Source organism: Ahaetulla prasina, chromosome 1 (genome assembly GCF_028640845.1).
Source record: "Ahaetulla prasina isolate Xishuangbanna chromosome 1, ASM2864084v1, whole genome shotgun sequence".
NCBI lineage: Eukaryota > Metazoa > Chordata > Lepidosauria > Squamata > Colubridae > Ahaetulla > Ahaetulla prasina.
In genome coordinates this window covers 78673450-78688331 of record NC_080539.1, presented here as the reverse complement: position 1 = coordinate 78688331, position 14882 = coordinate 78673450, and the positions used below count along the sequence as shown (strand labels likewise).

At 35.2% G+C, this 14882-nt stretch overlaps 1 protein-coding gene across 3 annotated transcripts in view; it reads left to right on the top strand.

The window, feature by feature from the left end:
• KIF26B (kinesin family member 26B) overlaps positions 1-14882 on the top strand; it is a 361542-nt gene that overhangs the window by 26571 nt on the left and 320089 nt on the right. The gene's annotated exons all lie outside the window — the stretch shown is intronic.

The window sequence follows — 14882 nt, the reverse complement described above, 5'->3', positions numbered from 1 at the left end:
AGCATTATCTTTAATAAAGCCTTCAAAACTAGTTCCCTTCCAAAACTCTGGTCTCTAGCCACAGTCATCCCTATCTTCAAAAAAGGAGATCCATGCCTTGTTGAAAATTACAGACCTAGCTCTCTATGTTGTGTCTCATGCAAAGTAATGGAATCCATCATAAACCAATCCATTACACTCCATCTCAAAACAAACAACCTTCTCTCTAATAAACAATTTGGTTTCAGAAAAAAAATGTCTTGTAATCTACAACTTCTCCACTGCAAAAACATATGGACTACCAACCTTGATCAAGGAAAAACAATAGATGCAATCTACATAGACTTCTGCAAAGCTTTTGACTTAATAGTACATGATAAACTACTCCTCAAACTAAAATCCTACAGCATTTCGGGACCTCTTCACAATTGGATAAATGCCTTCCTGTCAAACAGACAACAAGTGGTCAAAATTGGCAACGCTATATCTAATCCTGTTCCTGTCAAAAGTGGCATTCCCCAAGGTAGTGTTCTTGGACCAACACTCTTCATACTATACATAAATGATCTCTGCGACCTCATCTCAAGTTATTGTGTTCTCTTTGCTGACAATGCCAAACTATTTAATACCACTAATAATTCTTCTACCCTTCAAGAAGACCTCGACTTAATTTCCGATTGGTCTAAAACTTGGCAACTCCAAATCTCAACCAGCAAATGCTCAGTCTTACATATTGGAAAAAAGAACCCTAACATCAAGTACAAACTTGATGGACATTACCTAACTGATGACCCCACCCTGTCAAAGATCTTGGAGTTCTCATATCAAATGACCTTAATGCCAAAGCCCACTGCAACTACATAGCGAAAAAAGCCCTAAGAGTTGTAAACCTGATTTTTTTTTTTTGCCTTACACACTGTAAGCCGCCCTGAGTCTTGGAGAAGGGCGGGATATAAATGTAAATAAATAATAAAAAAAAAGCCCTAAGAGTTGTAAACCTAATTTTACACAGCTTCTTTTCTAAAAACTTTACACTACTAACTAGAGCATACAAACATTTGCCAGACCTATTCTTGAATACAGCTCATCCGTCTGGAACCCATATCACATCCCTGACATAAATACAATAGAAAGAGTCCAGAAATATTTTACTAGAAGAGTTCTTCACTCCTCCAAAAACAACAAAATACCTTATACCAACACACTTGAAATCCTGGGATTAGAAAACTTACAACTCCGTCGACTTCTACATGACCTGTGTTTAACACACAAAATCATCTATTGCAATATCCTTCCTATAAAAAACTATAGGAAGCTTCAGCTTCAATCGCAATATTACAAGAGCAAAAAATAGATTGCTCTATTTTTGTCAACCGCTTCAAACTTGATTGCAGAAAATATGACTTCTGTAACAGAGTTGTTAATGCTTGGATCTCATTACCTGACTCCATAGTCTCTACTCAAAATCCCAAAATCTTCAATCAAAAACTGTCTACTATTGAATTCACCCCATTCCTAAGAGGACTATAAGGGGCGTGCATAAGAGCACAAAAGCGCCTACCGTTCCTGTCCTATTGTTCCCTTCATCATATCAAATTGATATAGTTGATGCATATTTTTTTTCATATATGTATATATTTTCTTCAAAATATGTTGTTTTATCTATGACAATTGTTTGTGTATACTGTTGTGACAAAAAGAAATAAAAAAAAAAGCCCTAAGAGTTGTAAACCTAATTTTACACAGCTTCTTTTCTAAAAACTTTACACTACTAACTAGAGCATACAAACATTTGCCAGACCTATTCTTGAATACAGCTCATCCGTCTGGAACCCATATCACATCCCTGACATAAATACAATAGAAAGAGTCCAGAAATATTTTACTAGAAGAGTTCTTCACTCCTCCAAAAACAACAAAATACCTTATACCAACACACTTGAAATCCTGGGATTAGAAAACTTACAACTCCGTCGACTTCGACATGACCTGTGTTTAACACACAAAATCATCTATTGCAATATCCTTCCTATAAAAAACTACTTCAGCTTCAATCGCAATATTACAAGAGCAAAAAATAGATTCAAGCTAAATGTCAATCACTTCAAACTTGATTGCAGAAAATATGACTTCTGTAACAGAGTTGTTAATGCTTGGAACTCATTACCTGACTCCATAGTCTCTACTCAAAATCCCAAAATCTTCAATCAAAAACTGTCTACTATTGACTTCACCCCATTCCTAAGAGGACTATAAGGGGCGTGCATAAGAGCACAAAAGCGCCTACCGTTCCTGTCCTATTGTTCCCTTCATCATATCAAATTGATATAGTTGATGCATATTTTTTTTCATATATGTATATATTTTCTTCAAAATATGTTGTTTTATCTATGACAATTGTTTGTGTATACTGTTGTGACAAAAAGAAATTAAAGAAAAAACTCTTTTGAATATTGGACTTGTTATGGATGCTTTGCGTGTCTTCTGTTGTTCGCCTGTTGTAAAAGGATAATGACAATTTTTATAGTCTTATTTTGTATGAATATTGAATGGTGGTATTTTCCTTATTTAGTCTGTAGGTTGTGCAACACACTATTATTCAGATAATCACATTTTCAAATAAATAAAAAGTATTGTTTATACAGTCACCTTCTGGGACATGCACAAATCAAGTTAATATAATCACATAGTTAATGTGAGACATACGCTGAATTCAAAGTTCTTAGACCACTGCAATTTTTTTATACTGAGAAAGCTCATCCCATGCCCAGTATTTGATGCTGGCTATGATCCAACACTGACTTAGGTGTGTTTACATGGCACTGGAAATTAATGTATGGATTTTCAGCTTTCAAATATGCATTATCTAAATAAATCCTAATATATGTCTAGGAGATGTATATAATCTGTGGCTTTAATTAATCCCATTTTCAAAGGTATTTTCCCTATTACTCATCATCATCTAAAAGCTTATGAGTAGTGTGGGGGTCGGAATAGCTCAGGCTGTTAGAGCCTGTTATTAGAACACAGTAGCCTGCAATTACTGCAGGTTCAAGCCCGGCCCAAGGTTGACTCAGCCTTCCATCCTTTATAAGGTAGGTAAAATGAGGACCCAGATTGTTGGGGGGGGGCAATAAGTTGACTTTGTAAAAATATACAAATAGAAGGAGACTATTGCCTTATACACTGTAAGCCACCCTGAGTCTTCGGAGAAGGGCGGGATATAAATGTAAACAAAAAAAAAGATATTTGATTATAGTTTGAGATGTTTTATATGAAGAACCTTTCACAGATATAGCATACAAATCCCTTGCTTGGAATTTTGTACTTATATAACATTTGAATGGTTCACCCATGAGAGATTGAGGTCTATGAGAGTCAATTTGGTGTAGTGGTTAAAGTGCTGGCTTAGAAATCAAGAGACTATGAGTCCCAACTTACATATGAAAGCTAGCTGGGTGACTTGGGGATAGTCACTCTCTTTGCCCCAGCCATTTTACAGGATTGTTGTGGGGGAAATAAGAGGAGGAAGGAATATTGATATATTTTCCACTTTTGAGTATTTTCAAAATAATAAAGGCGGGATAAAAATCAAATAAATAAATAAATCACACTCTTATTTTGTAAGAATCCTTTGCATAGGCTAATGGTGAATTTCTAATGTTTATTCATTTCTACAGAAAGAATGTAGAAACAGTGGTCTAGATAGGGAATAGCTATAGTTGTTTCCGGTTTTACAACATATACTTTCACAACTAACTGCTCTGTTTCTACCGGAGGCAAGATGATGTATAGTGAAAACTCTGCTGGTGATTGTTCTGGATGGATTCACACTTGCATGTGGCATCATTACTTACATGCTTAGGAACAGATCTAGCTGTAGGAATCTTAAGTGATAGATTTCTAAATGACCAGAAATGTCATCTGATAAAGGTTGCAATAAAACACTGTCTAGTAATTGCATAACTGTATTCTTGATTTTGTGTGAACTGCACTTTGAAAGGTAAAAAAGTGACTATAAATGCATAACATTTGTCACTAGATCGCCTAATGCAGTGTTCTACTGCTCTAAGGTGTTGGAAATGGAGGTCAATCTCTGTGTGTTCTCTACTCACCCTCCAGTATCTCCAGAACTGTTTCAGAAGGTTGGGACATCTTCCACAGTGGTGAGAAGTATGCCAGCTTCGGTGTGTGGACAGTTTGTGTGTTGACATTTTTAAAGATCCAAAGTAATATTTCCAGCTACTGTTCAAAAGACAATCATTGCAGAAAATTTGATAACAATTTCAGAAGTTTTTTTAAAAAAATTTAATAAGAAAAGATTAAGACAAGTTTTCTAGTGGTTCATGGGTATAATATCCTTAATTCATATCCTTAGCAGCATGGCAGCACTGAAGTGGCTAGAACGTCACTAAATTTCAATGCATGGAAGTCGTAGATCCTGCATTTTGTATGCATTCTTTAAATTAGCCCATTTGAACTATGTTGATTCAAAAACTGTTGTCCTACGGTGTGCCATTTTGCCCAATTGAAGGTTACAAATAACATAAGAGTTTTAATACTATATAGCATAAAAATAATGCCACAAAGATACTAATCTCTGCCCTATTCTGCTATCTTTTCCAGCCAGCATTATTCAGAGACACATTTGGGCCTTACTTGATTATAATCCATTCCCATCCTATATTAGCATGCACAATTAAAGGCAAATTACCTGTGATACACTCACAGATATTGTATGCTATGATCCAGAACTATTTGCGCTGGCAAAGATCTGGCAGATATTTTTCTTCTGGTCTTTAATCTGTAAAAAAAAAACTTGTTTATTAACTTATAATTGCAGTTGCTTTGTCTTTAGTCTTAAAGGCATGGATAGAAGTTCTGAGCTTGTGTACTACCCTATTCAGGCCCCTTAATACTTTTATTTTGGATTGCATTGCAAACCTAGCAAATGTCAGCAAAGGATACTAGAATGTATTCTTATCTCTGTTTTGAATCCCCCAGTAATAAAATGGCTTGTTATCTCAAAGTGGCAGAAATGTGTGTGAATTTTCATGCATTCCTAGTTTATAATGTTGTACTTTTTAACTAATCACTTAAACATTGATTAGCGTTTATTCTTAATCACATGAGAAATTAGCAAGATCTCCATGTACAATAATCCTGAAAGTATACATTCTCCTTGCAGAAATGGGAAACAGCATATAAGAAAGCCAACAATTGATTTAGATTATGGTAGGAAAAGGATATGATCTATCAGTATAGACACTCACAACACTCAATTTTGTATATATCTGTCATTCTTATATTTAAAAAACACAAAATAATTTATCTCTGGAAAAAATAGCACCAAAATATATATTATGAGACATTTGAAGTGTATGTTAGGAATTGCTGTATTAAAATAGCCAGTTGGAAAGGAAATTATAGGAAGAAACTGTAGAAAAACAAATAATCTGGATTTTTTTAAACACAGAAATGGATTGAGGAATCCATGTGTACTTAAATAAGTAGAGATGTCTCTTCTGTTGTTGGTGTGGTTTTTCTGAAAATGGATTGGCATTACAAACATATGAAGAGAAGGAATGAGAATTGGGCTTCTTTTACATTTAGTAATGTCCTATCAGTATGAAAAAAATGTGTCCATCTTTGTCTTTGTCTTAATTTGTTGAAGATGAATTTTTGCTGCATTTCTGCTTTCAATCAAATCTGTTACACTGTTTTGTTCCTTTGTTTTCAGTGGAACATGTGTGTGTGTGTGTGTGTGTGTGTGTATGTATGTATGTATGTATGTATGTATGTATGTATGTATGTATGTATGTGTCTGTCTGTCTGTCTGTCTGTCTGTCTGTCTGTCTGTCTGTCTACCTATCTATCGTCCCCTAAACCCTTAAATATCGTGAAGCCCATGTATGTGGTAATTTTAGAAGATTATGCCATTAAAGTGAAAGATCCAGTTGTTTATCATATAAGTGCACTTAATTTGAAATGCAGTTAAAACTGCAACTTGCTTTTGTTATAAACTTTCCTGGCTTTCATTATTAGATTTGCATGTTTCTTAATTATTATAGGAAATATTTATCAGAAAGATCATCATTTTCCCTGCTCAATCATTTACTATATTATTAGAACATTTAGGCAGAGACCTGTTGGTATATATAAAATCATCATTGCTGTATGAGTATACACCCCAATAGAGTCTAATAAGTTGTAAAAATGCAGATTTCTAGCCTGGAAGTTAAAAGGAAAAGCATTAAACCAGTGTATATTGGCAAATTAGACAACCTAATTTGTATGTCTGATAGAACACAAACCATGGATACAACTATAAAATCATAACAAAATATCCTTGACTCCACTCAAACTTAGAAAAAACTATAATTGACTCCATTCAAACAAACTTAGAAAAAACTATAATTGACTCCATTCAAACAAACTTAGAAAAAAGAATACTAGCATGGTTAGAACCACATTTCACAAATCTTGAAAAAAAAATTACAGCACAAAAAAATGGAAATGCAGCTGATCAAAATCTATTCCCATTCCAACAAATATTGCCTTTTACACAGCCTTTTACACAAACTAAACCACAAACATATGCCAATCATCCAAACAATGTAACAATATTAGTAAAAGATACTATTGAGAGAGAACAAAAATGCCAAAATGTTATATTGTTTGGACTAGATAATACAAATGAACCAGATATCGATAAAATATATAACATCATTTTAAATTACAATTCATCCTCCACCTTCAACCCTAATGAAATAACTGAAGTCTCCAGAGATGGACCTGAATTCAAAAACAGCGATGGCTCAGTGGTGCCTAAATTCTGTAGAGTCATCTGCATAAATGAGTCCAACAAACGTAATTTCATTCATATTATAAACACAATTGCCAGAACCAACTTCAGCCTCAACAAACTTAGAACAAGACCTGACCTATCATTTATGCAATGAATTCGATCCCATAAATTTCGCACAGAACTCAAACGACGGCAAGAAGAAGGTGAAACCAACCTTTACGTTGACTACCGTGCTGACTGCATAAAAAGAAAAACCTATAATCAATTAGCCAACACCCAACCCCACTTCAATAAAAGCATCCAACCATCCGTCAATCAAAACATCCAACCATCCTTCTCACTAAACTTCAAAACATCCGTTGTACAGAATCCTCAACCAACCAACGTTCAACCATCCAACCTCCAAACACCCGTCTTACAGAATCACCAACCATCCACTGTGCAACCAACCTTTGTTCAACCAACCGATGTTCAACCAACCAACAACCAACCACCTGTGCAAAATCTCCAACCATCCAATGCACAACCATACATTGTTCAACCAAATGTTGAACAACCATCCAACCTCCAACCACCTGTCATATATAACCCTCAACCAACTATCATTCAAAACTAGGTATGCACGCCCCTTACTTCTTCTACACCAAACACTGCAGATCTTAAATGCAAACTGATAAATGCAAGAAGCATTGTAAATAAATTGTCTGAATTTATCCTCTTGTTAAACATTGGTACATTTGATATTATATTTGTTTGAGAAACATGGCTGAACTCATCCCTCCCTGACTCCATTATTTCAAACAAAGAGTATCATGTTTTTTGGTCAGATTGTGAAACCAGCAGAGGAGGTGGAGTGGCTATCTTTTACAAAAAGTAACTGCATCTAAAAAATATTCAAGTTACACATCAACTTTCTCTTCCTGAAACTATTGTATGCGACCTGTCCCTTAACATCACACTTTGATTCTTACTATGCTACAGAGCCCCTGACTACGACATCGCTCATGCAAACAAGTTAACCACACTGCTAACATGGGCTACCTCTTGCCCATATCCTCTCATCTTCCTGGGTGACCTTAATCTACTTTCTATTAACTGGATAAGAAATGAATGTACAACTGAACCCATCCATACTACCCTATACAACACTGTTACAAACCTTGGTCTAGAACAACTAGTATCTAACAATACAAGACTCAACAACTGCCTCGACCTCATCTTTTACAACAACACAAACTCAATTTATGGACTACAAATAAAAGAACCCTTTTCCAACAGCGACCACAGCATTATAGACTTTTGTCTCAATATACACCCTTACATAAATCATCCTAATAATGGTATTCCAAACTACAATTTCAAAAAAGCCAACTATGACCTTATAAACTACGACCTCTCATTTCTTGACTGGCATAATCTGTTCTCAACCTGCATCACTTCAGAAGACCACTATAAAGTTTTCGTACTTGAAGTCAATAGAGTCATTAATCTTTACATACCACAAACCACCACCAAAACCAGAAAAAACAAACTACCCATATCAATAAAAAAGCTTCAATCAAAAAAAAAAAATCCCTCTGGAGAAGAAACAAAAAGGGCTATGTAGCAAATTTCAAAAACCGCTACAGAAATATATGCAATCAAATAAAAACTGAATGCACCAATTACCACACCAAGCAAGAAGAATACCTCTTGCGCACAAATTTCAATCATGCTTTTTATAATTTTGGGAACAACAAACTTAAAGACTTGAGATCCATCCCACCACTAAAAGATTCTAGCGTCAAAGAATACAATGATGAAACAGTTAAAGCAAACCTCTTCAACACATCCTTTGGCACAGTCTTTGTTAACAGTAATGACTTATACCCGACATTCCCCAATCGTACCAACAATGAGTACAACGACCTAACCCATATAGATTTCACAGAAGATAATGTTGAAAAAGCTCTTAACAAACTGAAACCATCCCTATCTATTGGACCTGTTGGACTATGTGCATACTTCTTAAAAAAGATTTCCACTAATATAGCAGAACCCCTAAGCATAATTTTTGAAAAAGCTTTCACGACCAGTTCCCTTCCCAAACTTTGGTCACTTGCCACAGCCATCCCTATCTTCAAAAAAGAAGACCCTAGCCTAGTTGAAAATTACAATTACCTATCTCTCTTTGCTGTGTCACCTGCAAAGTAATGGAATCTATCATCAACCAATCCACTACCCTCCATCTAGAAACAAACAACCTACTCTTTAATAAACAATCTGGTTTCAGAAAAAAATTATCATGTAATTTACAATTTCTTCACTGCAAAAACATATAGACTACAAATCTTGATCAGGGCAAAGCAATAGATGCAATCTACATAGACTTCTGTAAAGCTTTCGATTCAGTAGTACATGATAAACTTCTCCTAAAACTAAAATCCTACGGCATCTCAGGATCCCTCCACAATTGGATAACAGTTTTTCTATCAAACAGACAACAAGTGGTCAAAATTGGCAATGCTCTATCAAATCCTGTTCCTGTTAAAAGTGGAGTTCCCCAAGGCAGCGTTCTTGAACCAACACTCTTCATAGTATACATTAATGATCTCTGTGACCATATTACAAGTAATTGTGTTCTCTTTGCCCACCTACAATACAGCTATCCTCCAAAATAGACTGGAAATAGACACATCTATTTATCTGCGCAGGACTGGACTAGAATTTTAAATTTTGAATTTGGTTTTAATGGGGTTTTATTATTTGTATTGCTATTTTTAATTATTCGGCCTTATGTAATAAGTTTTTTAATTGATGTTTTATTTTGTATTTATATGTATATTTTATCTGGCTGTGAAGCTGAGTCCCTAGGGAGATAGGGCGGTATAAAAATGTGAAAAATAAATAAAAAAATAAAAAAAGACCTTGACTTTTTATTTGGTCAAAAACTTGGCAACTCCAAATCTCAACCAGCAAATGCTCAGTCTTACATATTGGAAAAAAGAACCTAAACGCTAAGTACAAGCTTGACGGACATTACCTTACTGATGACCCTCACCCTGTTAAAGATCTTGGGAGTTTTCATATCAAATGATCTAAGTGCCAAAGCCCACTGTAACTACATTACAAAAAAAGGTCTTAAAAGTTGTAAACCTAATCTTGCGCAGCTTCTTCTCCAAAAACACTACACTACTAACCAGAGCATATAAAACATTTGCTAGACCAATTCTTGAATACAGCTCGACTGTTTGGAACCCATACCATATTTCTGTCATCAATACAATTGAACGAGTCCAGAAATATTTTACAAGAAGAGTTCTCCACTCCTCTGAATACAACAAAATATCTTATGCTACCAGATTTAGAAATTTTTTTAAAAATTTTAATTTTTTTTTAATTTTTTAATTTTTAAATTTTTAATTTTGGGTTTAGAAAATTTAGAACTACGCCGCCTTCGACATGACCTGAGTTTAACTCATAGAATCATCTATTACAATGTCTTTCCTGTCGAAGACTACTTCAGCTTCAATTGCAACAATACACGAGCACACAATAGATTTAAGCTTAATGTTAACTGCTCCAATCTTGATTGCAGAAAATATAACTTCAGTAACAGAGTTGTTAATGCTTGGAATACACTACCTGACTCTGTGGTCTCTTCCCAAAATCCCCAAAACTTCAACCAAAAACTATCTACCATTGACCTCACCCCATTCCTAAGTGGTCTGTAAGGGGCGTGCATAAGAGCACAATCGTGCCTACCATTCCTGTCCTATTGTTTCCTTTCGTTATATCCAATTAATATAGTCATTACATACTTATACTCATATATATATATGCTTATATATTGTACAATTATTTCATGCTTATGCTTATATACACTGTGTGACAAAATAAATAAATAAATAATTAAATAAAAAATAAATTTGAGATTTAATTCAGTCATAGAGTGATTGATTATGCAGTATCAAGTTTTCCATTCTTAGTGACCAAATAAATTTTTTCAGGACAGTCTAAAAACCTTGTTTTTCAAGTCTTCCAACAACGCACCTATAACTGTTGTAGTTTGAGGGGCTATCACAAAGAAGTGGGGGTCAACTTATTTCCCAAAGCACCAAAAGGCAGGACAAGAAACAATGGATGGAAACTAATCAAGGAGAGAAGCAACCTGGAATTAAGGAGAAACTTCAGAACAGTGAGAACAATTAACCAGGGAAGAGCTCGCCTTCAGAAATTGTGGGTGCTTCATCACTGGAGGTTTTGAGAAAAACTGGCAGTCACTTCTCTCAAATTGTATAGGATCTCCTACTTGAGCGGGGTTGGATTAGAGGCCTCCACTCCTCTGAATACAACAAAATATCTTATGCTACCAGATTTAGAAAAATTTTAAAAATTTTTAATTTTTTTTTAAATTTTTAAATTTTTAATTTTTAAATTTTGGGTTTAGAAAATTTAGAACTACGCTGCCTTCGACATGACCTGAGTTTAACTCATAGAATCATCTATTACAATGTCTTTCCTGTCGAAGACTACTTCAGCTTCAATTGCAACAATACACGAGCACACAATAGATTTAAGCTTAATGTTAACTGCTCCAATCTTGATTGCAGAAAATATAACTTCAGTAACAGAGTTGTTAATGCTTGGAATACACTACCTGACTCTGTGGTCTCTTCCCCAAATCCCCAAAGCTTCAACCAAAAACTATCTACCATTGACCTCACCCCATTCCTAAGAGGTCTGTAAGGGGCGTGCATAAGAGCACAATCGTGCCTACCATTCCTGTCCTATTGTTTCCTTTCGTTATATCCAATTAATATAGTCATTACATACTTATACTCATATATATGCTTATATATTGTACAATTATTTCATGCTTATGCTTATATACACTGTGTGACAAAATAAATAAATAAATAATTAAATAAAAAATAAATTTGAGATTTAATTCAGTCATAGAGTGATTGATTATGCAGTATCAAGTTTTCCATTCTTAGTGACCAAATAAATTTTTTCAGGACAGTCTAAAAACCTTGTTTTTCAAGTCTTCCAACAACGCACCTATAACTGTTGTAGTTTGAGGGGCTGTCACAAAGAAGTGGGGGTCAACTTATTTCCCAAAGCACCAAAAGGCAGGACAAGAAACAATGGATGGAAACTAATCAAGGAGAGAAGCAACCTGGAATTAAGGAGAAACTTCGTAACAGTGAGAACAATTAACCAGGGGAAGAGCTCGCCTTCAGAAATTGTGGGTGCTTCATCACTGGAGGTTTTTGAGAAAAAACTGGGCAGTCACTTCTCTCAAATTGTATAGGATCTCCTACTTGAGCGGGGGGTTGGATTAGGAGGCCTCCAAGATCGCTTCCTGCTCTATTCTGATTGATATTGGGTCCATCCAGCTTATTGTTGATTGTCCTCTCCCTGTTTCTTCCACCTTTCCAAACATTACAGACTTCTCCAGAGAGCTGATTCTTCTTATAATGTATCCAAACTATGATAGTTTAAGCCTGGCCATTTAGGCCTTGAAGGAGAGCTGAGTTGATTTTTCTGTAATCCATTTCCTTCGTTACTGGAGCTGATTGTAACAGATCGTTGTTTTCATTCAGTGCTGTTGCTTCTTATTTCCTTTTCTACTAGGCTTCCCAAAATGCTGCTCTCCCCTGCTGTCTATTTACATTAGTGCTACGAATAAAGCATCCAAATTAAATACATCGATGCCAATATTCTCAATTTGCATAATATTGGATTGTGTTTTTTTTAAGTGCTCAGCCCTAGGCACCCACAATTTTATGTCCAAGAGACAAATTTGGCTAGAGATCATTTCACCACAATGCTGTTTTAGATTTCAGGCCAGCTAAGCTCTTGTCTCAGTTGGGTGGCAGATGAATACTACTGCTGTGATTACATTTGTGACTTCTGAAGAAATTTGCCCAGTTCTATTTTTATTTTATTTTTTTGTCTTGCAGGATTTGGTCCAAATGCTTCATTTTCTCATGACAGAACATTGTTGCTACTTTTTGTAAGATGTATCCTTTAATCAGAGGGGGTACCATCTGACTGAAAAATCCAGAAAATAGACCATTTTACTGCAATACGGAACAGTTATTTGAAGCAACAATTCAGTAGGTGTATGCCCCAGAGAATACTATTTACAATTTTGGCAATTCAAAAATGTGCAAACTAACCTTGGGGCTTTCCTGTTGCACATGCCTCCACTCATTCCCAGGCAGTTTGGCCATGCTGGTGGAATGATGAACCATGTAATCCAACACATCTGGGGGACACCAGATTTTTGAAGGCTGTCTGTGAGACAAATGACTTCATGCAGCTTGTAAGGTTTGTGATTCAGCTAAATTTGCTTGCTTGCTTGCTTATGTGCCATCAAGTTCTTTTCAACTCATGGTGGCTACATAGATAGATTTTTCGCATCATACTCTCTCCCTAATTTGGTCTTTCAGGACTTCCAACATTGCACTCATTGCTTACTCTAACTCAGTTCATCCGACTTGCTGGAGATCGTCCTCTTCTCTTTTCTTCCACCTTTCTCAACATTTTTCCAAAGAGCTGGGTCTTTGCATGTTATGCCTGTTGTTCTAAAAACACTAATGTAGACATAGGTAATATGTTCTGAAAAGACATGGCTTTTTGGGGCAACTATTATACATTATAGAATGGGTTCAGTTGAAAAAAACCAGCCTTCCCCAGGATTGCCCTGCAGTTTCTTTGTATTACAAGCACAATACTTGTGAACTTCCCCCTGGCTTACGTCAAGTGCCTGATCTTCGGACCTTTCGCCGTGAGCTGAAAACGCACCTATTTATTCAAGCGGGACTGGACTGAAATTTTACTGGGGTTATTTATATTTTAAGATTTAAATTTATTTTAAAATTTGGGCCACATTATAATATGTTTTTTAACTTTCTCTTAATGTTTATATATTGAATTTATCTAGCTTCCCACTTGATATGTAACTCAGGACGGTATATATAATTCATAGTAAGAAGTAACACATAACAAAATCAAACATACAAAACATATACAACCAAAATGTATTTACAAAACTTCCTGACCAAGTGCCTTGGGAAGAGGTGGGTCTTTGCATATTATGCCTGTTGTTCTAAAAACACTAATGTAGACATAGGTAATATGTTCTGAAAAGACATGGCTTTTTGGGGCAACTATTATACATTATAGAATGGGTTCCGTTGAAAAAAACCAGCCTTCCCCAGGATTGCCCTGCAGTTTCTTTGTATTACAAGCACAATAATTTCCAACTGCATGATTTTGGGAAAAGCTGGTACCAAATACTTGCAGATTCAAACTTAATCCAGTATTTCCTTTCATCAATTAGTATTTAAAATATAAACGTTTGACCCTTCTTCCAATCAATAAATTGTCATCTTGTTTTTATTATAGAATAACCAATTCTCTCCTTAGGTAGAATATTTGACCTTCAACGGATTTATGATTATTTTGATTCTATACTATTTATAAATTTTATTTTTGAAGCAAGTCTAAATTAATTAGAGAATAACTTTTGTTGCGGTAAGGCAATGAATTTTTCAATATCTTTTCTCTATTCTGCTTATTTCATTTCTCCCCCCCCCCATTTCTGCTTCTTTTAATAGTTTTTTTAAGGACTGTAGTAAACTTTTTTTTAAAAAAGTTGTTAAACATTAGCCTTCAAGGTCTATTTGCTACCTGGATAATTAAAAAAGTAGATGTGATAGCTTCTTAGGAGACATTTCCCAGAGGCATAAAGAGATGGTCTTAGGTTAATGACCTATAATTCTAGGTCATAGATCTTTCTTGCCACATGTCCCTTTAAAAAGCAGAAAGAGAGAAATGGCATTATTTTGAAAATCAAAGCAGCTTTTTTATAGGTAGTTACCCAATCTTAGGATTTTTAGGCTATCTTGGACTATCTTGGCTCAGTTGAAGGGGGAGCAATTTTCTATAAATTAGCCTGTCTTCTGAAAATCACTATGCACTCTTATAACTGATTCATTCAGAATATAAATGGACATGCCTTATATGTTAGAGATAAGTGTATCTGTAAAATTACCATGCCATCAATAGCTGCAGTGCTGTAATAAATATAGTAGGGACTCTA